The 25,610-nt window shown below is 27.4% G+C and overlaps 1 protein-coding gene across 3 annotated transcripts in view; it reads right to left on the reverse strand.

The window, feature by feature from the left end:
- The window catches only part of Nos (Nitric oxide synthase), a 101,444-nt gene that overhangs the window by 65,681 nt on the left and 10,153 nt on the right, over positions 1–25,610 (reverse strand). The window lies entirely within an intron of this gene.

Genomic DNA, 25,610 nt, shown 5'->3' on the forward strand with positions numbered 1-25,610 from the left:
GTGAATTTAATAGTTTATACAAATAAAATATGTTCTATAGTAGTAAATTAATTTGAGCAAATACAAATATGTGGATATTATTTATCTATGATTTTAATTTTATATGCCCTTTTACTGAAATAATAAATAATGCTTTTTGAGTGATTTGTATTGAATTTTTTCATGATATATTTAGAAGCTACAAATCGACGTGCTTGATGACGTCACTTAAAGAAATGCGTATCAAAGTCTTACGTATTTTGTATATTTATATCTTAAGAAAAGAGCATAATTTTTTTTTTATGAGTAATCGATGAAACAAGCTAAGTTATTCATATTTTAAAATAGAAAAATCTTTTTAATTCATATTTATAGTATTTTTAAAATCCCTTAAGTCACGTAATTAGACTGATAATCCAAAGGTCGCGAGTCACTGCAATAGACAAAAATTGGCTATAAAGTGATTGGTAATTTTATAATACATAATAATTTCAAAATTAATAAGCTCACGTCTTTCAGTCTACAAAAAAAGCTCAATTAAAATAATTATTAAGTATATTCATACAAAAATCTGTTTAAAAAAATAAAATTTTTAAAAAGTCTGTCGGTCACGAGAAATCCTTCCTAATGGTAAACAGTAGCGACGTAAAATTTGCATATAACATTTATATTTGATACTACTATGATATTTTTAGCATTTAACTTTAAGGCTGAAAGTTGAGTTGAACAGCGACGTACTGACGACCGATTACGTGCTATACTGCAATATGTGCCAATGAAATCATTGAAGAAACTGAACATCTATGTGTTAACGACAAATTACGTGCTACTGCAATACGTAAAAACAAAAGCGCTGTAAAATACGCACTGATCATAAGAAAGCACTTGTCGTGTGCAATAAGACAAAATTATTTACGACTCGCCGGCAAGTGAATTTTTGTTTTGCTGATAAAGCTTGAATACTTCAGAGATTATCAACCCCAAGTAAACCACTAACAACGACGTTCAATACATAAAAAAAATATGTTGTCAAATTTACATCTGTTCTAACCCTAACGATCACGAAAATTTTTATAAGAAAAATAACAAATCTAATTTTGACCCAAAATCAAGCGTGGGCAAGCAAACTTAATTCATCTGTATTGATTTTTTATTTATTTACTTTGATTCAAAATTTACTTCTAACAGAATATTTCATCAGGAATTTCCAGCAGTTATCAACGACTTAAGAAACACGATATTTCTTCTAAACTTGCACCAAGGAGTGCTACGGAGAAACATGAAAATAGACTTAAAAGACCGATGAAGCAGCTGCTTCCCTCTTCGCGTCAGGCTACGAGACGCAAACAAGGATACGAAAGCATAATGTATTTATAGTGATTATGCAAAATATACTTGATTTAAGAATTGCTGCACATTTATTAATAATTATAAAATGAGAACTGTGTCTTTCATATAAAAATTAACGCGTTACCGCTAGATAATAAGAACACATAAAAACACATATTAATATATAAATATATAAAACAAGTACACAATATTGTTATGTCTTAATTTGTAATACGAAACCAAATACGTATAAGTTACGTATTGTATTATGATAAGATTAAAAAAAAAATCTTTTATTATATAAACGAATTGTTACAAATTAAACATTATAAGTAAAAATCTAAGGTATACTCTATATTGTACTTACAACTTTTATCTAAATAGCAAAGATAAAAATATGAATAATTTATTTTTAATAGACATATTTTTGCAAAGTTAATTAATCAATTAAAATCCGTTTTGCTTTCATAAAAGTTTTCATGAAACTATGTGCTAAAATAATTTATATTGAAATGCCCATTTATTTAAATCGATAATTAGTACTTGGTTCATTAAATAAGTGCTTTAAAATTTGGGCTGAGAAAATAGATATGTTAGGTATCATATGTATGTATAAAAAAAAATTAGTGTCTGTGAACTTGGATCGTATCTATTTATAAAATAGGGGGCAATAATCTCAGATAAACGTACGACTGTCACATATTATAATAAAAAATAGTGTTACGGTTTATTTCAACAGATATTTAGAAACGTTAAATATATTTTTAGCACAAGCTCAAAAATAATTTAGTGGGTGAAACACCTACACTTGGTTTTAATAATATAGTGCAACGTCTCATACATCCAATGTCAAAAAAATATTGCTCTTTATTTCTTAAAAATAAACATGATTATTAAAATTTTATTTTATATTTTAACTGTAGCATTTTTTGTCTTATAATAAAAAAACAGAATGGCAAAATTACTCTCTAACATGTATATAAAATACTAATGAATAAAAAAAATTATGTTTCAAATCAAAATCTAATTATTTTCTCCCTTTGTAAATTAATTTACATTAGTATATATTATTTTTTTACAGTATAAAAACTTTTTTACATTAAATTGAGTTTTAATAATAATTCAGCTTAGATCAATTTTAAATAATTGAACGTATTGCAAAAAAAAATCTTTAAATATTTATGAAGCAATTTTTTAGAAGATAATATTTATGATGTTTATATATTTTGATAAAGATTAATTACAAAAGCGAAGACATAAATCTTGCTTTGTTAAAAGCGTGTGATAATATTTGCACTTGAAGAGTAAGTATGAGGTCGGAAAATTTATTATGCATTCACGCTGCTGAAAAATGCCATATATCGTGTAAAATAATTTCAAATTTTACATTTTTTTCATCGTAAAATTTGCATAAGTCATTCCACAACAATGAACTCGGTTTGCAGATCGGTTAGACAATCTTCAGCGTTCTTAGGTTAAATATTTGCCGAGAGTTCCATGCGAGGAGGTTGGCAGTCTGTTTGCTCAGAAATAGTTCAAGTTTTCTGTCGACACAGTTTAAGAACGAACGACGGAAATTTAGTATAACGTTTAATTGATTATCACATATCATATTTAATATGTTAATTAAATTTGTATTATAAATAAAATTGAACATATTTTTTTTAATTATAAAAAAAATAGTCAAATATTGTGAAATAATTATGAAAAAATAATTGAAAGCCTGATATAGATATGAGTAAAGATCCACTCAGAAAATAAAAAAAACGATAAAAATGTTTATTATAAAAGCTTTGTAAGTATTTTTTAATAGCATGCCCATCTAAGAGAATTTTAAATTATACGATTATATTTTTATATATAACGCATCTGTAGAAAAACAATCACATAAGTCAAAAATACAAAGCGATTTTTTTATATTTTTAAAGACATTATTGAGCTATCGCTCTAGGCTTAATAACAATTTAAATAGTAGTCTTATACATTCAAGACATACACTATTGATATACATTATTTTAATAGACCGAAAGCTAATATGCAATGCAATTTATATTTTTGATAAAATAGTTAATAATGTCAATGAATAGTATTGTTTTTTAACTATATAAAAAACATATAAATATCTAGAACAGTAAAATAATATTATGAGTGTAATTTTTAAATAAACCTTATATAGTAAATAATCAAAGGTTTGTCAGTATTTATATAAATATATAAAGCTGCAATATAAAAAAAAAATGTTTTCAATTCAATTCAATAAATCCTAATAAATCATTTTTCATGCACGGTAAATTTTGTAGATAGCAATTATTCAATAATATGTAAATACCTTGAAAAATAAGTTTAAATGATCCGATTATTCCTTTTCGTTGAAGGCTCAAAACCACTGTAGAATATTTTTCGTGTAAAATATTATAATACGCTAACATTATAAAAGGCAGCTTTTTATGAAAAATTTCCCCAAGGGATCTTCGAAATAAACTAGCGATTTCCATTTTTTATTCGATCGCTACTTTTGTGATGATACTAAACATGCGAACTATATAAAACCTTGACCCATATTCCAAATACATATAACACAACTATTAAGTAAATAAACAAACCGTCTTAATATATTCCTTGTGTAAAAAATCATCCTGAAACTCTGACAATGTGAGGTTCTTTAAGCGAATCGTTTTAAATTTCTTGTCTATCGAAAGGGCAATTTGTTGGTCCATATCGAAAAGTATCACTACTGACACGGTCGTAGTTCGAATATAAAAACTCGACTGATTAAATGCTTTTTCCTCTCAACATTATATATACTAGTATAATATGCTATTTTTGCCTTAATTAATACATACACAATTAACACGAATAGTCACCTTAAACATCTAATTGAGATTTACAGCAACGTCATCATTTTTTTTATAATACTGTTTTATATTTAAGATATATATTCCCTATTTTATAAAAAACGTGTTAAAAACATTTTCCTTGTTAAAGACGTAAACTTGTTTTTTATGTTTGATAATATGCTTACAATATGTTTTTAACGTAATGCACATAATAAAAAAATTATTAATTTATTAAAATTAAAACCATCATAATCTGACAAGTGAACCTAATGCGTCACGATTGCAAAAATCATAAAATATATAATCATAATACACACATAGACTCATAACTAAAAATATTTATATTATTAAAAATTTAATAAAAATGTCAAATCAATTCAATGGGAAAAAATAATTTAACGTACGAGTAATTTAAGTTACGAGCTCAGTAATGAAGTCAAGGTTCAAAAATATATAGTAATTTCAAGTCTAAACTAAACTAAACGTATGATAAATCACGTTCATTACAATGCATTCATAAATATAAAAACAGGACACAGCAGTAAAAATACATCTTAAAACAAGGTTTTGATCAGTCAAAAATTATATATGCATAAAAATGCCGCTTTTTATAATTTCTTATTAATTACTATCGAGTTTTTAATTTTAATAAATCACGTTCATTGCAAATAAACCATTCTTAAAAATAAATACATAACAATAATCTGTAAGTAGTATATATCAGTAACATATATAACAATTCTAATTTTTTATGGTAATTATATAGTCATTACTAGTTTTAGAATAAGGGTGGAGTAAATCATATTTATTGCATTTAAATATTTTTTTTAAAACATAGGGCACTAAAATTGTGGAAAAATATTTTTGATGGATTATTTGGCTAATTTAATCTAATAAAATACTACTATTAAGTGACAGTAAAATTAAGGCATTTGTATTATTTTATTGTATGAATTTAAAAAAATAAATATATAGCTACCGTTTTTTTTTATAAAAAAACTATATTTTTACTGTGTTTTTGAATTAAAATCTATGGTTTCTATTGGTGGTAAATATTTTTTTTTGCATAAAAAGGTGGCAAATTTTATTCTTATAGTAATTAAATAAATAAAAGTACAGTTCCAAATATCAATCCATACTTAATGATTTTAGATTTTAAATTATTCAAATAATTCGTATTCAAGGACATTATAGAACCACCCTTAGAACATGTTAAAAGGATTATGTAGTAGTATACTAATAACATTATTATAATATTTGCAAGTACGTGATATATTATATTTATATATATATTCTTTATATTACCTAATTGCTTATATACTTATATTTATTATTCTGTATTTATCAAATTGATAAATTAAAATAATACTAATTGAAATATATATATATATATATATCAATGTATTCAAGTTATTATTTAATATATCTACTTTGAACCCTATTCTTAAGCCTATGTATGTTATACAAATCATCGTAAAAACTGGATAGAAAAAATGACTTTGTCAATCAACATATTTAAATTAATTTATCTTAATTACTAATTTTTTGGACCTTGTTGAATATTGATATACGTACATTATAAAATACAGTTAAGGCAATTATTATTTTATATAATAAAAAAACATATCTAAGTATACATATATTTATTGTAATATATGTAAAGTTGTATAGTTGCTTATAAATGGATACATATTACATTTATATTCATACCTTCTCACAAAATCAGGTAACTAAAACTTTTTACGCAATAAAATAATTTATGTCTGTATTTTGGAATTGAAAGTATTTTTTTGGTATCATGAATTATTTTACATATAATTTAAATATATTTATATATAGCTATATAGCTTATATATTGTATTAAATTTGTAATGGTGATAAATTTACATATTGATAAAACTAATTATAGTTTCTCTCTAATTTATCCTACTATTTAACAATACTAATCCGAAATAAAACAAGACTGTACACGCACGAAGCAGTTTTATAAATATTTTAAAATAAAAAAACAACTTTTTTTGGTGTTGCGTCACTTTCCATTGGGAAATTTTAACAACACTCCAACTAAAACTGCGTGGCAAGCTAAAAAAGCATTAAATAAATGGTATTTTTTTATTATTTGTTTTTATATGATAATATAACAAATAATAACCAAGCAAGAACTGGGTTAAATACACCAATATTAAAAATGTATATTTAAGAGGAAATGAAGTTCACTTTTAAACTTCTCAGGAGTATTACTTGCTTTTGAGCGCCAGCAAAGCTACTGCTTTAATATGTAACTGTTTCAGCATTTAACTGCGCGGTTAATATTTTAACTGAAAGCGTGGTAAGAAACGTGTAATCAAAATTGTGTTCATTTTATATATTGAATATTTTATTGTCTATGTGAAATAAAGCAATTAGTTAGGATCTGTCTAGAATAAGATAATTTATAATGAATTTGCATTCGTTTATACAATTTGTTTATTTTGATTGTTTTTTTAAAGTGTTCCTTTACTTTTAGCCTTTGACAAAACCCAGCGTTTAAGACGTTTGTAGATAGCCAATAATGCCATACACATACACACAAAGTTGGAGTCCGAAATTAAACTTTTGAAAGGGAGTCGCGAATTCTTGGTCTCAAATTTTTCCTTTGGTTATAAGAGCTTCCTTTGATTTCGATAAAAAAGCCTCGGGACTATTAGAAAATATCTTTGGAATAGCTGAATTTTATTGACTCTTGCTTTGTCCTTTGGCATTGGTAAAATTTTTGATTAAAATCACTTGTATTGTGTCGAGTGAATATACATTGGTATTATTTTAAGTATTGTGATAAATATAGAAACAGGGAGTTTAACTATTGTTTCTACTTGATAAATAGGGGTGGATTCTCTGCGATAATTGCTAATCAGACTTCTGTTCAAATGAAAATATGTCTTCCAGTGCAATGAATGCAACAATTGCATTGTGTTCTCTGCACCAAATGATACACGACGTTGGAAAATTAGTTGTCGCTATCAATTATTTTCAGCCATTCGTACGTTTTGTGTCTGTTTTACGAGCTAGGTTATTTGTCAAAAAGTAAGTGAAAATAAAAGCATTTTGATTAAACTAGAAATGGAGCAATTCTTTGTATGTAAAAAAACAAACAATTATATGAGATGTATACATGTAACAAGCAACATGCCTTTTAGTACATTTTTTAATCAATAAAAACATTATATCAACTTTAAATTTATTTATTTATTATAAATCTGCGGTACAACGGTCATCACCATCAACAGCTACAATTAAATAAGTAATAAGATACGTAAATTCATATCTTTCAGGTATTACATACCAATCAATATTATGCAATGTAAAAAATCACGACATTAAATAATCAAAAAAATACTATACGAATAAACTGAGGCAAAAATTGCAGTCTGGTGGATTTAATACATAATAACGAGTCCTTTATTCTCTTAAATTGAGATTGAAAATTTTATAAGACAGTTCTTCAATGCAAATATTTATTTATTTATTAAGCTAAAATAACATAAGTAAAAGTTATTGATTATTAAAATAATTATATTAGGAGAATTTAAAATAAGGAAATAACAAATTTCCCAGTCCTGAAAATTCATGTAAGACGATGAGAAAAGCTCACAAACCTCAACGCAAACAGAGAATTCAAAGTCAGAATTATTAATTAAATAGCTTAATAATTTTGTCACAAAAAATTGAGAATATGATATTACGATCAAGATGTTAGAAGTGGTAAATTTAAAGCTCATCTTCAAAGCTCTGTTTACTATTCCACTCACATCTGTTGAAGCGAGGAGAGCTTTTTAAGCGGTCGGTTTGTTCATTTCAAAGCTTTGTACAAATTTAGCTGATATATTGACAAACTATGCTTTTTTAAAATCATTGTAAAACAAATATATAAATTGTATTGAATTTAATGTTACTTTTTTATCTTATATGCTTTATAATAATTTATTATTCTTCTAAAATCATTGTTAATGCGTAATTGCGAATATGAAATTTTATGACTTCAATAAACAGACAAACAGTATATTAAAAACACACGATCCGACATCTATCGATATTTAATATGCTAGGAGTGTTAAAAACTCGAATTTTCTTGGAAAACATTTAGCTTTAACATATTCGAGAAAAATGATATTATGAATTATTCAGAAATCACAGTTAATATAACGCTATTTTTTTCTATATTTATAAGTACAAAGAGATGATTCACATGTAATTCTAAATAATAAAGTAAGAGTTTAAGTGAAAATACATCAAAAAACATTTTATTCTTAGCACTGTAAAAATTCAATGAAAAAAATCATACGCTTCTATTTAAATTATATTAATATTTTTATTTTCTCGAAAGCATATTTTTACGATATTTAGTTGTATTTTTAGCCACCCTTATTATAATTGAAGATCACGTGCCTTAGATGCGTTGGACACGTCCCAATTGTTTTACTTTGATGTTGTTCCCTCTGGTATAATTTTCAACTTATTCTCAAAACAACTTTTTCAACCGTATAATGCTATCAATAAAAATAATATTTAATTCAATCTTGCATTGTAATACCAACAATATTACTGTATATTTATTTTTTTAATAAAAAAAAATATTTTTTATTTACATATCATACACACAAATATACATTTGTAAGTATAAAATGTGACAAAACCCAAAAAGGTGATAACATATGTTAATTTTGGGGTTGTCGCTCACGTGTTACCGACGCATACATTGGTCAAATGCGATCCTCTCTACATAAAACGAATGTGCGATCTTGTTTACAGACACGTGTCACTCCATATATAATATGTGCTGTTACATAACACGGGCTTTCAAAGTGTGTTACATGGAATAATAAGATATCATACATGGGGAGATTTTCTTGTTTCGAGCAATTTTATATGCTTAACTGTTTAACCATGCCGCAGTTTAAACTTTAAATTGAAAAATATTTTATAGTGGTACGTTTGAGGTTTCGCCCTTTCAGCGACTATCTACAAAGATATATAAGATTTGAGGCACGTAGATAAAGGTTTGGTATTCGTTTGACAGATCATGTCAACCGGAGATAACCAAAGGGTAAAAGAAGAAGCGACCACAAAATAGCATTTAACTACACGCCTAGAATAAATTAAACGTGGCAACCGACGCCAATTCTGAAAAGAAAAAAAATCTCTCCGGCATGCCAGCTTTGTTTCTGGTTAGTCGATTGTAACCAACAGCAGGTGGAATCGCACAATATAAAAATATAATAAAAAAAACACTGATAAGAGTTTCGCGTCTGTTGAATTGTCATTTTTTTTCAAGAGGAACATCAGCAACATCTATTGTTAGCGAGTGATATTTTTATAACAATTTTGTACGCTTGGCAAGTTTGATAAGACTTGTTGATGTTTTGTTAAGGTATTGCAGTGTAAATTTGAGTTCTAGCACGATTAAAAATCCATTTCGGTTGTAACAACCTTTCCTCCATACATATTCATACATTAAAAAAATATCTTTATATATTATATAAAGCAAAGGGATATGATAAATTTAATTCAATTTCTGTCACGTTCTTTAAAATATTATTTTAAATTTAATATAATAATGTATTGGCAAATATTTGTAATGCTTCACCCGATTAAAATAAATATACTGGAAAATTTCAACGATTGTTCCTGACCTAAAAACCCGCGTTTATTTTTGTATTAAAGGCAAAATACGCAAATATTTTTGAATCACGTATAGGTTGTAAAATTACTTTAAACACGGAATGTTCTCGTACTTGGACTTAAGTTGATGCGAAGAGGGAAGCGGCCGCTTCAAGTCTAGGACGTGTTCCACTAACTGGCAAAAGTTTTTGACGAAGATTCCCCATCGGAAATAATTTTTTTAATTAAAGGAAATTATTTGGGTCAAACCCGCAACTGAGAAATCTGAGCCGTTAAGGGACTGTCATGTTTGTAATTAAAACTATTGGGACCACCCAAGATCTATATGATAAAATTGATATCAAAAATTTTCTGTTTTTGCTTCATTTGTTACTTTAAAAACAATTGTTTTTACAAACAAATTCCGATGAGAAAAATATAAGTATAGCACAGCAAGTACAATAATTTACTTGTTGTAATTTATTATTTTATTAAAATAGTTAAAAAAATATATAAGAAAAGAAAAGAAAAAAATAGCACGTACAAAAGGTATGGTCGGTGCCAAATACAATGGAATGTATTGCGTATCCAAACTCTTAGAACCATATTTCACAGAAATTACATGCGCAGTGTATTTACTAGATATTTATCATTCTGTTTCGGCCCCGAATCGTCGCATTGATCAGATGATCGAGAAGTGAATTTACTTATTTATGGAAAAATATGCTGTTGATGTACATATGCTATTTGAATGATTAAGTAAATATGATTTTTTTTATAAAGACTAGCTGTACAATTAATTTATGCAAATACTATAAAAATACAAATTTTCCTTGTACAAATTCATGGATGTTTACCTTTTATTTCTATATTTAAATTTACTACTATATTTATTTATGTTCTATTTATAAATATTTCATACATACAATTATTATTTATTATTTCATAAGAAAAGGTAAAAAATATATTTTTATTGTTTTTTTTTAATCTTATTAGTTCTTATGTATTACATTTCCAAACTTTTAACGTGCTTTAGTATAAAGTAAAGTTTGAACATTCATAACAATGTATAGCTTACAATTTAATAAGTCCAGTGAAGCAAATTGAGTTGGGAAAACTTTAAAATGCAGCATAATATTATAATTTGTTGAGTACTGGGCTCCCTTAGGAATGGACCGCCTAAAATATAATTATCGAACTTAATAAAACTATAGTGAATTTTTTTATATAATACGGTACCGCTAAACGCTAACGAAACTTTGTTAATAAACACTATTCGTTCTGGGAAAAACATTTTCTGAGCGTTTGACGTCGGTCGAAAAAATGCGGTGCTATTTATTTTTCATTAGCCTTCGTCGACGTTTAAATAACGGTGCAAAGCAAAAAGTAATAGTGCAAAGCATGCACATAAGCGGGATGATACAAAAGGTTGTATAATTTGAGAAAATATTAAACATAAAAAATACGTGTAGAAGAATTTAAAATAATATTAAAAAAAATAGTTACGCATTTAAAATGTGTTTTTAATTCAAGTAATAATGACAGATAACGTAACTCTGTGTTTTTATATTTTATATACTGATACCTATCAGGCTAGTTAAAGGGAAATTGGCTAGAGAAAAAGTAGCAAAAATCTGAAGTATAAATGTCTTACGTTAATGGATTGAAAAATAAATTAAATTTTTAATGGTGCTTAGAATACATAATAAGCAATTCAGGAAAATATTATATTATACCATATATATACATATACCAAGGTATTATTATTTTTTAGACAGAGATTTGTATGAAGTTTCTTATCGGGACACGTAAAAGCGTGCGTAAGAGAGAAAAAAGATTAACAGTAATATTTTATAATATCTTCCAGACATTAAAGCAGTCGAAAAGTTATTGTTTATCAACTGAAATGTTCAATGTCGTCAAAAAATTGTAAAACAATGAAACGAGACGTAAACTTCCGCCTTAAATGTGTCGCTTGCGATTATGAGCAAATATTGAAGTTGAGAGTTAATTAAAAATATTTTCATTATGAGTTTTTCATCCATTCTTTAATTTCAAACTTTTTTATTGTATGATTGCTCGTTATAAAATTACAACTTTGCGTTTCTTAAACTTGATCGAAAAATTATTCAATTTAATTCATAATGCATATTGTATAATATTTTATACAGGTCCGCTTAGTAAAAGAAATATAAATATAAAATTCCTTTACGTAATTTAATTAATATAACAGTTTAATTGATTGGTAGTATTATATAAAAATAATACTAAGAGTATTTAACAATAAAAAACAATTTGGAATTTGCTATCTATGAACTATATCAAGTTGTTAAACAAATTCTCAGGATCTTTGAAAAGAGAATGTCCACAAGAGCTTTTCACTGCGGATGGCTTTTATAGAAGTCATTAAAGGTGCCATAAACTGTTAATAATATTTTTTAATAATATTATATTTTAATAATATTAATATTTTTTTTGAAAATGGCATGAATAGGCACCCCCCACATATTAACAAATTTCGAAATGGTGCGCAAAAATATCAGCCGCGGTGAAAGAGTTAAGCAATAAATTCAATCTCAGACCCTAATATACTGAAGACCATCAAGGTGCAATTTTAGGACCCTTACTATTCACAATACTAACAAGTGACTCTTCAACTAAACCGCATTTCAAATATTTTATCGCTTAAATCACTTACTAAACAGTTATATTATGTTTATATTAAATATTTATTAATCGGTAGATGGACCTAAAATTGTAGAGTATTTAACATTGAGTTTAAAACTTTCATCAAAATATGATATATTATAGATAAAATATTTTAAATAAATAAAACTACTAAATAATATCTTTTCTATAGCTGGAAATTTAATATTAAAAAATATCAGTAATAATATATATGTATTGATAAATTGCTAACTATATTATCAGGTAATTACTATTATGGACCATCCTCTGATTTTTAACAAATATATATTTTTCATATCGACAACACGATTGATTGATTTGTTAAAAAATATAACTGTAAAACAGTTGAGGTTAAGTATATATAAAAAAATTAAATTTACGAAATAGTGTAATGCTTATAAGAACAAATATGTTTTAGATAAAAATCATGCAATGCTTAAAAAAAAAAACATGTGATGTTTTAAAGAGCACTATATGGACTCAAGATTTTTTTAAATTTTATCGTACCTGGGACATCAAAATCAGTGATTATTAAATAAATATAATTTGGATCGATTATTATGTAAAATAAAATAAGTACCACATATACTTGTAATGAAAGCATTTTTTTCTGATATAAAAAATATAAATACAAAATAAATAAGGTATAAATACAAAATATTTAAATATTTTTACTAAGAATTTGTATATTTTACAAACACTGAAATTTTGATAATAAAAAAAAATCAGTAATTTAAACTCGCATAATTCACAGCAGGTAGTGAAAAAAGTGACAGTGATTTCTGATTTACCAATTAAAAAGTATGATTAGCAAACACCTTGTTTTGAATTCTTTTGGCAAAAAAATAATAATGCAAGAAGTAATAACGTATATTATATTATAATAATAGAATATTTATATTATAAAGTCTTTGGCAAGGATTCGTTCGCCTGTGTATTAATGTATATGCTATTATTATATAATATATATAAGTCATACAGATTATTACAGTTTGTGAAAAATACTTGGTATAATGTCACTGTTAGTTAAACGCACAAAAAATATTTTCAGTATTATAATAATATATAGTAATAATTATGTACTTGTATTACTAAATATTTTACCAACATTTGCGTGAGTTTATATTTTATTTAATAACTATTATATAATCTACACGCAAAAATCATAATACTGGATTAATTATGTATATATAAAAAAATAAACTGTAATAATATAAATATAATACATTTTATATATTACATATATTTTTTCATATGTCCAAATTTCTATAAATATTTTTAATAAATAAAAAAGCAATATTATTTACCATAAAAAAGCTTTGTTATAGTAAAAAAGTCGTATTTAAATATACATATAATGCTTCAGTAGAATTTTTAAATAAAATAAAAATATACTATGAACAAGTTTTATGATAAACTGTAGAGAAGCACTACCTGTGCAAAGTTTAATGAATTTATTTTAGAAGCGAAACATGCATTTAGTGCTTATTTTTAAAAACATTATTTATTATCCTGTAAAGCACTCGGAAGCTCCGTGTATCCATTAAAGCTACGCTAGAATTTTATTTTCAGTACTGCATTCCGATCTAAATGCTAAAGCACACCCCCTTCGCTCGAGCAGAACGTCAGCGGCGAATGGAGCAGAAAGAAAGGGCCAATTTACTATATAGCAGCAGTAGCTTTAGTAAGTGACTTGGGCCAAAGTTCCAAAATTGTATACATCTCTTCGGCTGTCTGTCACCGGGGGATTGCTTCGCGAAATGTCTCAGATTATGCGCTTAAATGTGTTTTGCGAGTGCCAATATTTGTCACGCTCGGCTTGACACGTTCCTTGTACAGACAGATCGCCACTAAAACCACAACCGATTATTCAACAGGGACGTCATGAACAAGTTGTAGGGTATAGCTGGGACAAACAAACACCTATTTTTAATAATTATGTAAAATATTGAACACAGTAAAACAGATAATTTTAAAATATTTTTTTAATAGTTTATGAGTCCCTTGCAAAAAAATCAAATTCATCTCTCCCTTAAATTTAAATGAAAAGATAAATAAATTGACAAACATGTAAAGATCTTGTCTATTAAAACATATATTTAATTAAAATAAAACATCGAAGCTCATTTGCTCAAAAAATATTTTTTCCATGTACCTGATATCAGAGTATATGTATATTACATTTACTAATGACCTGATACATTGTACAGTATTAATATGTTAGAATAATATATAAATGTGTTTTGCATTATATTTACATGCTAATTATATTTTTTTATAGTAGAAGAAGTAACATTTTGGTCCAAAACGCATAATTACAATTACAGATAAGAAAAGAGGCAATGTTGGAATAACCACACTCAAAGACAAAGATCTGAAACGCAAGAGAAATATTTTATACTGATATTTACCTTATCATTAAAATATGACCAGACAATATTATGAAAGAATTTACCGAAAAACTATTGATTATTTATAAATATACACATTTTAGAGTTTTCAGTAAATTAAATTGTTAATTAGTGTTAAACTGAATACAAAAAGCAAATACTATCTTTAATAAAATTTTGCGATATCAATGCTTCTTTGTGATAAATTAAATAATTTCGTATTGATTTTGAGTGACTTTAAGTAATAAGTATATATATAATATTATATACACGTATATCTCGTACCTCAAAATATAATCTATTTAAGTTTTAAGCATAAAGAAAACTAGTATAAAATGTAGAAAAAATACGAATGGGTTTTTCACAGAAAGGCGAATGATGATTTAAACGTATAACATATAACATTGAATTGAATTGTGTCTAGAATTGTACACTCAAGTCACACTCCCCTATCTTCATCCCAAAACCCAGTTGTCCAGCGAGTTCGTACCCACGGAACGATCGGTTTAAATCACAAACGATCCAACCACGCGTATTCGGCACCAGTACAGTAGGAGTCTGTTGATCTGCACCATCAATCTTTGAACAATCTCGTCTTGCTGATAAATGGTTTCCTTCGCCGTTAATGGGCCTAGAACGTTCTCCAACCAGGACCGTGATATTTATTCCGCCGAATTAGGCTCAATCTCGACACTCGTCGTTGTGCAAATATCTCATTCGTTAGCCAAGGCGAAAATACTTTTCCATGCCTTCCTCCCGCGAGGAACGAATGTCGAACGATTTGTGCGAAGAATGTAACACGATCAAACCAAGTAAAGAATTGTTGGATAGATTGCCTCGACAGTATAGACAGACATATAAAGATAGAGTGGTTCAGATAATCGAAAACAATATAATACTATGATCCTTTTCGATCCGGTCTGACTGCATCACTATAAGTGGAATCACAACAAGGATGGTCCTAATATTCATTCAAGAATATTTTGTTCTAAAATAGATATCTGCATTATTATGACGCATTTAAAATTAGTATTTATTATTTTCTTCAAGAGCCGTGTTTAATATAAACGTTGCAGGCAGAAGCACGACCGCGCTCGTCAATAAATGCATTACTGCCGGTCTATTTGTGAATCGAAAACAGTTACGAATTACATAATATAATATCAAATCGTTAGACAGAGGTGATACAAAATAACCCTTAAATATTTAACCGAAGTATATTAGCTTATTTTTTAAACTACACAAATTAAAATTGATATTATCACTGTTACAATGAATATATTAACTCGTTATTAAAACGTGGTTAAGATTTGTTTACCTCTTGCTTGTAATATCCCCTTAAATAAAAATAAGGGGTTAGTAAGGTCTAAACAAAATTTTAAGGCCTCATTTGTGCAGTAGTAAAATAAGTGGAATTGATAGGACTTCCGTTGGGATTGTTATTGGAATTTATCGATCGAAACTTTCAGGTAAGGCTTTTAAAATCTCCTGGAGATATTTATTATTTTTTCAAGAGATTCAGGATTATTTTTTTATGTAATAAATTTAAATCTATATATAAATAATTTTTGTATAAATTTTAATTCAATATATGTTTAAAAAAATATTACTATAAACGGAAATAGATTTTAATAATCAAATCAATATTTCAGAAAAAAATAATATTGAAGAAATATTTTTTCTAGAGATGTAGGATTATTTTTTATATAATAAATTTAAATGTATATATAAATAAATTTTATATAAATTTTAATTCAATATATGTTTTAAAAAAATATTACTATTAACGGAAATAGATTTAAATAAACAAATAAATATTTCAGAAAAAAATAATATTGAAGCAATATATCGTTAGGATAACTATACAGTATAGAAAACACGTTAATGGTGCTATAAACTAGTATCTAAAACAATTCAAGGACATGGAAAATAAACCTATATTAGGAGACTTACACGACACACGTGCGTCTCAATTTCCGTAAGCTAGCGCCGCAATCTGCTGATCACTACCAACATACGTGGTGAGGATACAGCGGGTGTATAACGCGGTACCAAAGCAAGACTAAACACACGCTCCAACCTCGCCTCCTATTATGCATCACCTCTTGAATATGCGCTCGAGATTACAAAATCTAAAAATAATAACTACGATCCCTACCGAAGACTAATTATATAACATTTTCTTCCATATACAATAAACATGCGCCAGTAAGAAACGGACAATAAGTTTTGTATTATTAATAAAAAGTGTATTTACAAATCAGATACACGACGAATCACTTGTGCCGTGACTCACAAAATCGCTTAATAACTCGACTTGATTCTTAGCGATTCAAAGTTACTGTCTGCCGGGACCAAATGATTATTGTTGAAAAAAAAGTTGCTTCAGGAATAAGACCAGATGCCATTTTAATGGTCCTTCAAAGAAGAATATGAAAAACATGATCCACGTACAATCATTTAAATGAAAGCATACCTTTTTTTAAGGTTAGGCTCACAGCTCAAACAATTTTTATTCGATCCAAGGCTATAAGATTTTATATATGTTTTGAAGCGTTCTAAGATTTTTGCGGCAATTGACGGCTTTTGAAAGTCTGTGTGGCTATTGTAAAATTTATGGGTGTTCTGAAATGCCAATTTAACTAGTTTTTGTTAAGCTAAATAATTTCATTTTGTGGATTTTAAATAATTATTGTATAAAACTCTATGGATACTTAAGTAATGAGATTTAGTGTCACAGCTGTTATAATAAACATCTAAGAAGCTTCTACAAATGGAAAAAAATAAAATCACCGCGTTAGTGAAAGCTTAAATTTTCAAGGTGGCTCTCACGTTGGGCGACCGACCGATAATTACAAAGGATGGTTCAAACGATGTTTATTTCAGACGTTTTTATACTAATTGAAGTCTGCATATTTATTGCAATTCGAAGTATTTTAAAATGACGATTTTATTGAAGTCAAACTATTGTCGTTTTGTAAATGTTTAATAGTTATTCCTAAAACTTTACAGGTACTTTAGTGATATTCTAACGCGTAAAAGTAACTGTGGTTTCGTTACCTGTTTTACAAAATAGTCATATATATGAATAATACATTTTTTTTCGTTATTCTCTCGTTTTAAATGCGTTGTTTGCGGCGGTGAGGAAATTTTAGTAGCATATCGCTAGTCCAGTGCCTTTAAAATTAATTTATGCGCACTAAAAAAACTTTTGTTTGTATGCAAATTTATTGATATTTAGAATAATACGATAGAACTAAAAAATAATGTTTCAAGATTATGAAACAATAATTAGCTCAATTTTAATATTATTTTTTTTATAAAATTTGTACATATGAAAATTCTAATATGAGATATATGGTTACAACGCCGAAAAAGAAAACATTAGAGTATAGGAAGCAAATGGATCACGCACAGTGAATATGGGTCGTTTTCATAAAGCATTACTAACTTTTAAGCCTATGTCTACAAAAAGTGTACGTGTATTTTCTACGGCGGGTATATTTATCAAAAACAATATATATACAGGCTTTTATTAGCGTTGCTATAAGTTTTATTATTTTTACACAAATAAAAAATATTATACCGCAAAAATAATCACAATTGCATTTAAAATACAATTATTTTATAATAATATTTTTCATTTGAGAAAGTATTATACTTATTTTTTGATTTTTGACACCTGAATTACATATAGTATGTATTTTTTCTATTAGCAGGTATCAATCTACTATGTAACAGTTTGAATCAATCGTGACATAAAGATCATTAAAAAGTGACTTATATGACTAATATAAGTTCATGCTTTTATAATGAATATTGTAATGAAATTCTCAAGAAAACCAACAGAATTAAAACATTTATCTGATATCAAAATCGTACCTTTGAAGTTTTTACAAAATCCAACATGTAAGATATTCTGAAAAAAGAATGTAATTGCTCTTTTTAATTTATCAAAGAATAAATATGACAGGTATATAAATAAGATTTTATAACGATAAGAGGGCACTCGAAATGTGGGTTTTATTTCAGATAGTCTCTATTGTAATATGCTTTATTTGAAGGCTCGGTTTAATTTTGGACTTTCATACATATATGTATATCTAGTTTGAGGTAAGATTTTATCGCGATAAGGTAACTGGAGTTTATGAATGTTGGCGAAATACTACTGAAGTTATAAAAAGATATTATTAAAAGATTAACCCATAAAAAGTTGATTTTATCATTACTTTTGCTCTACTTAAGTACGAAAAAGTTCATTTTTAATAAAAAGCAATAATAATAAAAATAATTTAACTAAAATATATATGTTTTACATAGAAATTATAAATTATGAATTGCCATTATCTATTTTGTTGCTTATAGGTGCTTATATTTATGTACAATTCGATGGATAAATACTATAGATAATAAAATATACAAATTTAATGAACTATAAAGAATTATTTTTACATGTAGAATTTTAACAATACATTTTCGATATCAGTTTACATGAAAACGAGGTAAGTAGTTCTACATATAATGCATGTGACGTCATACATGTATAATTAATATTGTTATTAGATAATTAATCAAACTGGTTAAACGCTATAATACATTTTATTTAGGTTACTGATAATAAATCAATCATATTAGAATCGATTAATCTTAAATACATATAATTAAATGGTGTTAGCGAGTACAATTAAGTGTATAGTACACTAAATTGAGAAGCTTTGATTTTGAGTCAGATTGCACTGATTTATACGCAAAAAGCACAGCGCAATATGATTTAAAACAAGTCGTCGCAAAACATAAATTATAAAATAACCTAAAACTTAATATTTTTTGGGTGGGTGGATGAGTCAGATTTATGGGTGGCAACAATCGTTTGAGACACTCGTTGAGATACTTTTGTACTGCGTCCGATATCTGATCGAATTATCGCCCTTTGGTGAACGAGAGCAAAAATTTCAGCAAATTAGCATTTTGTTAAGGATTGCCAAGGCGACGTGAATACAGATTATAATCGTAATTCTGAAGATTATTCACTGCCACGTATTAGTATTATTTTAAAAAATATTTTTTCAGTGCACGATATCAAATATTATGATTTAGTTCAACTGGAAAAAATAAATAGTGTCATTGAAGAGAAGCGCGTTTTAAAATATTTCAAATGTTATTCTTTCACATTGTGATATTATCTTTGAGAACTCTCAGACGGTTAACAGCTGAAAGCTAACATCACAGACATAACATTTTCAATTAAATATATAATGTTATTTTGAGTGAGAATAAATAATAAAATAATTTATTGAGTGCTGATTTATGTGATTGCTCAAGAAATTGGTATCTCTTACGGTTCATATAAAGAATTTAGATTGATGTGTTTGACATGAAACGAGTAGATTGACATGATTATTGTCATAGTAGATGAAAAACACGTGCATGTATAGTAGTAATATGAGATCTAATCATTTCAATACATATGCAAAACGCACGTCAAGTTCAAGCAAATGCTATGATCCTTTTGACTGTTTTTGTCGATAGTACACCACCAATTTTTACTATCAGGTAATTTTTAATTAAATGCCTATAATTGTGAGCACCTCAAAAACGCTCCTATTATATAATTTGTGATTTTTTAGGCAAAAACGACATCGTCGTGATGTCGCATCTCGCATTTACCGAATATGATCCCTGCGATTTTTTTATGTTCACACATATATAAGATACTGAAAAGAAACTGTTTTGCACCATAAAGGAGATACATGTAAGTAAAAAAACTGTGCATTACAGAAATGTTTTATGAATTGAAAGAAATACCAGCATTGGTTTGTGAGAATGGCCGTTAATAAAACAATTAAATTCCTAAAATTTTATTGAATTGAATTGATAAATCCATCCATTAGTTTTAAGATCCGCTAAAATCCTTTTTAATATCGACCGATGCAGTCCGTACGTGACAATAGTGATTTCAATTACCTGCACATAATTTTAAGGTCATTTTAACGACTATTTAAAGAAACGAAAATACGTTTTGAAAGTAAGGCCCACTCAGTAATTTTCACACCAATGTAAGAAAGATCTCGTAACTAAAACAATTGCGTTAATAATTTAAAATATTGTATAAATCGCTAAAAAACTAGCGATTGTTTGAAAAGGACTACATTGTGCCTAATAATATTGTTATTCTACCCTTTGGTTACTGATCCCCAGAGTGATAATCTAGACCAGGGCTTGGCAACCTATGACCCGCGGGTCACCAAGTGATCCGTTTGATGATTTTAAATGACCCATTTGAATTCTACAAATGGATTTTTTTTTTTAAATATGTACATGTGCTTGATTACGTGTTATGATTTTACGACTAGACCGCATATATGGTTGCTAGGACCAAAAACATTCTTCTTCAGTCTTCTTAATAGTCACATTTTAATTATTTGACCCGCAGCCAAAGAAAGTTGTCGAAGCCTTATCTAGACTATCTATATTTTAAGGTGTGAACAGATTTCGCAGGTGTGTCTAAGAGTGATGCAATTGGCACGCAAACATAACCTTACCTCACTGACACTTGATCACAAACGCATAAGATAGACGAAAATAGTCGCCACAGAGTCGCTGCAGCATAGACGAGCCAAGATCACGACAAATCTCAGCTGCAATGCAGACATTACAGCCGGCAATAAAACAACTTTACACGCCAGCGAAGATTGTCCGATTTTCAAGACCTGCCGTTTAAAACCCACCAGTGCTAATTTGAATATGTTACGAGCTTATCTGGCATCTATTTTGCCTTAAAATCCATAAGTGGATGAAACTAAAACTTTTATAATATCAATTATTTAGTGTTAATATCACATAACAAAGATTTTACACATGTTCAAAATATACTGCCGCTCCAAATCTGTTCAGATGACAGTATGCAACCTGTTTGAACTACCACAACCAATACAAAAGCTTAGTAAGAAAACAGGAGAATCCAATTACGTAATTATTCTTAATCCGATCGTCATAAATAAAGAGTGGGCGAGCACTAAGCCCCTTTTGTGTGTATAATTTAGAGTCCTTTAACATGTACTAACTAAACTTAAATCAGATGGGCCATCGACATACGGAGCAGCAGTCACTTCCCTTTTTACACCAACTAACTTATAATTAATAATTAAATGCTTTTTATTAAAAATAAAATATTATTACTTGCATTAAATATAGTTTAATTTCAGAGCAACTTATATTTTTTATATAATATTATATGCTATAAAGCATAATAAAATAATATATTTTTATATATGCATATTATAGTATATTAGTAATATACCTGTACTAAAAAAAATGAGCTCAAATCATAAATGTTATACTCTTCAGGCTATTAATAGGTAACTGACTAATAGAATAGATTTGTTTTGTTTAAAATAAATCCATTCTAAAGGTCAAGACGAGCATGAAAAACGTCCTATATTTTTTAGGTCATTTCGATGCAATAATAAAATATTAATAATATAGTTTTAATTTAACCTAAGTAATTCATAACTACAAAATGTCATTTAAAACTGAGATTAATTTATAGTCATAATATATATAAACAATTTAAATCTATAAATTTTCCGTAATATATTCCCATGAGAAATCTTTTTAATATAAGGTAATATCCATGCGTTAAATTTACTGTCATTATATGTTATAGTGGCAGTTAAAATACAAGTATAATATTATTTTAAAGAATCTGTTATCATGTGTGCAATAGTTAAAGCATACGATATTTTCTTCAAATATATAAATAAAATAAACTACGATGACGTCGTTCATTGAGTGTATTTTTTGTATCGATTGTAGCCCCGCACCGGGACCTGTTGAAGTTAACCGTAAATTATGATCACCTAAGCTGTTGACCTACGACCTTTTAAAAAACTTGACCATTTGACAAAGATCTTCAGATCTAGACCGCTCGTCGAGATTGAGCACGTCTCGCCTGTTCTGACGAATAGGTTAGTGGCTCTAGAGCAGCTGTCGGCCTTCTTTCGACTTCGTGTGTTTGCAGAAGAGTTTATTTGAATGACAATGACACACAGCTGAAGAAGAACGGGTGCCGAACATGACCTCAGATGCCAGAAATGTTTGACAAAACAGTGTGTTTACATTTAATATTGGCATAATTTACGCCGCGGGAGAACAAGTGGAACAAATCAAGACCTAGATATTGATATTAGGGCTGCTATAAACACAAATAGTTTATATTGAGTAGTAACAAAAAAAACTTTGATCTTCAATTTAAAGATATTATAGGAATTTTAATATAAAATAATATTGTATCAACTAAAAATTTCAATGAAAAATAAATAAAAATAGATTTTGCGGTCGAATCATTATTATACTAGGCGAGTGATAAGATTAATTGTATAAGGAAATTATTAGGCATTTTTTTTAGTAGCATTGAATAGTGACTATGAATAATACATTAAAGTATTAAAGATAAATTTAGCTATTTATTTAGCTTAATTTATTTTAACCGTACTTTCTATATGCTCTTTAAAAGAAGGGAGCATAAAATAGTCTAAAAATATTGAATTACTGCTTTACCAATTTTCCATTGAAACATAACAGGTGATAGCCCAATGCGTCACAACAAGGTAAACACAATCAACACATACTACTATGTATTGAAACAATAGTCTAAAATTAGTCAGTGAAAAATATTTAATTAATTTAAAAATATCACTCAAAAGCAAATTTATTTAACATGCTGTCATAAACATTCTTTAATCAAATCAAAACTTATAATTATAACCCTCCTTTGACGAGACAACTAACCAGTATTAAATAATTGGAATTCAATTACTGTAGCATTTTAATGCTTGTGTTTATATTCACAAAGCACGATATATAATCGTTACTCTTCAGTTCACAAAATCAAAACAGGCTCTCCGCGCGTTTCAATTTGTGTTTTCACAATATTATTAAGCTAACATTTATGTGTATATGCATATCTTAGTTATTATGCTATCAAAATTGCTCGTGTGAATATTCTAAAATTATATTCGCATCCTGTGACTAAATGGCATATAGTCGAAGCCATTATCTTGAGAGGTTTCAAAGGGTCAGGCAAGTTGCGACCGAACGATCAAAGCTAAGGGATGTTCTTGAAGGAAAAAATAAACAATTTTCGAAACCCTTGAGCATGTTTGATGTGCGTATGCGTGTAGATATGTAGATCGGGTGGGAATTTGCTAGAATATTGACAAGGCGATAATGTTGGGTTAACGTGCTTCGAATAAGGTTGTATGCGCTGGATGATCAATGCCTTTTGTAGTTTTTTTTTAGAGGAGGCGTACAGTAGGAACGAAACTAGTTTCTTTTGAGAGATTAGAGTGTATATATATATATTTTGTAGTTGTGTTTGTAATAAATATTTGTTATAGAAAAAGTAACTCGATATAGAAGACGGTAATAGAAAGGCGGTGGGAACGTGATTGTTTTATAAAAATTATGTAATATGTTTTTCGCAACAGGATACTTAATACCTTGCGATTCAGTGTATTTGATCTTTGAGAGCTTTCGTGAAAGGATTATTGTAAACACTGTAACCTAATATACTATTGCTCTCACTTTAAAAAACGCAAAGAGAAAAAATAAGTACATACGTTAATTTATTATTGTAGATAAAAGGTCCTATTATAAATTCACAGTTAAAGTCCTATTATAAATCGAAAAATTGCTTAATCAAATATGTAAAAATTATCTAATCGCACAACACAGGTATCAACAAATAAACCTATTTGTTTCCCCAAAAACTCTTAGGCCTTCAGGCATCAACCTTACTACGTAGGAAAGGATTGTATTGCCAATTAATTCAGTTTCAGAGTTTTTTTAACTAGTTAGTGGAAAGTTATATGATCAAATATATATAACATTAATAATATATTTCATTAAAAAGAATAATCAATAAATATTTAAACATTTATTATTAAAATTATATTAAATAGCTTAATATCGAAGAATAAACTATTTTTTTTTAAATATTATTAAATTCAACACAAATTTTTATTAAAATTTGTTTTGTATGTTATTTAATTTAAGCTAATATAATTTGATTTAATTGTTTGCAAATTAACTAGTTACAACTTCATTACAAACATTTTAATTACTGTATTAAATAAACGATAAGTATGTTAAAGTTATTTATTAATAAAAAAAATTGTGAGTATTTATTATCTATTTAATTATATCTCGTTCTTTATACATAATTAAATTTGATGATCTAATTAAAAATATATATGCAATGTTTAAAACTATAATTATAAATTGTTAAGAGAGAATAATTAATTAAATAAAAAATATAGAATATTACAGCAACGTAAATTGTGTTTATGTTTACAATTTAAAAATAAAAAATAAGCACATCGGATATAAAATAGATTTAAGAGCCTAATAATTATAACTATATAGAAACCAGCTATGTAATGGTAATACACAGATAAATAAATAGAAACAGAAAAAGTATTGAAGAAATTGATAAAATGCTTAAACTAATTATATTATTTAATAGAAAAAGTAGTTCAATAAAACGAAAATAATAGAGTATGCCTTATAAATTATGGCACTTTCGACACACATAGTACATATATTTTAAGAGTTTGCGTGTCATTTTGTGTACACAGAAACACAGGTGACATTACAGACATTTTCAGAGACTAATACAAAACACCGGTTTCTCAGAAGTTTTCACGTGAATGGTGAATTTCCCGGAAATATTTGCATCTTCTTCAAGCAA

Source organism: Plectrocnemia conspersa, unplaced genomic scaffold, assembly GCF_051122295.1.
Source record: "Plectrocnemia conspersa isolate PC_06_02 unplaced genomic scaffold, ASM5112229v1 ptg000003l, whole genome shotgun sequence".
NCBI lineage: Eukaryota > Metazoa > Arthropoda > Insecta > Trichoptera > Polycentropodidae > Plectrocnemia > Plectrocnemia conspersa.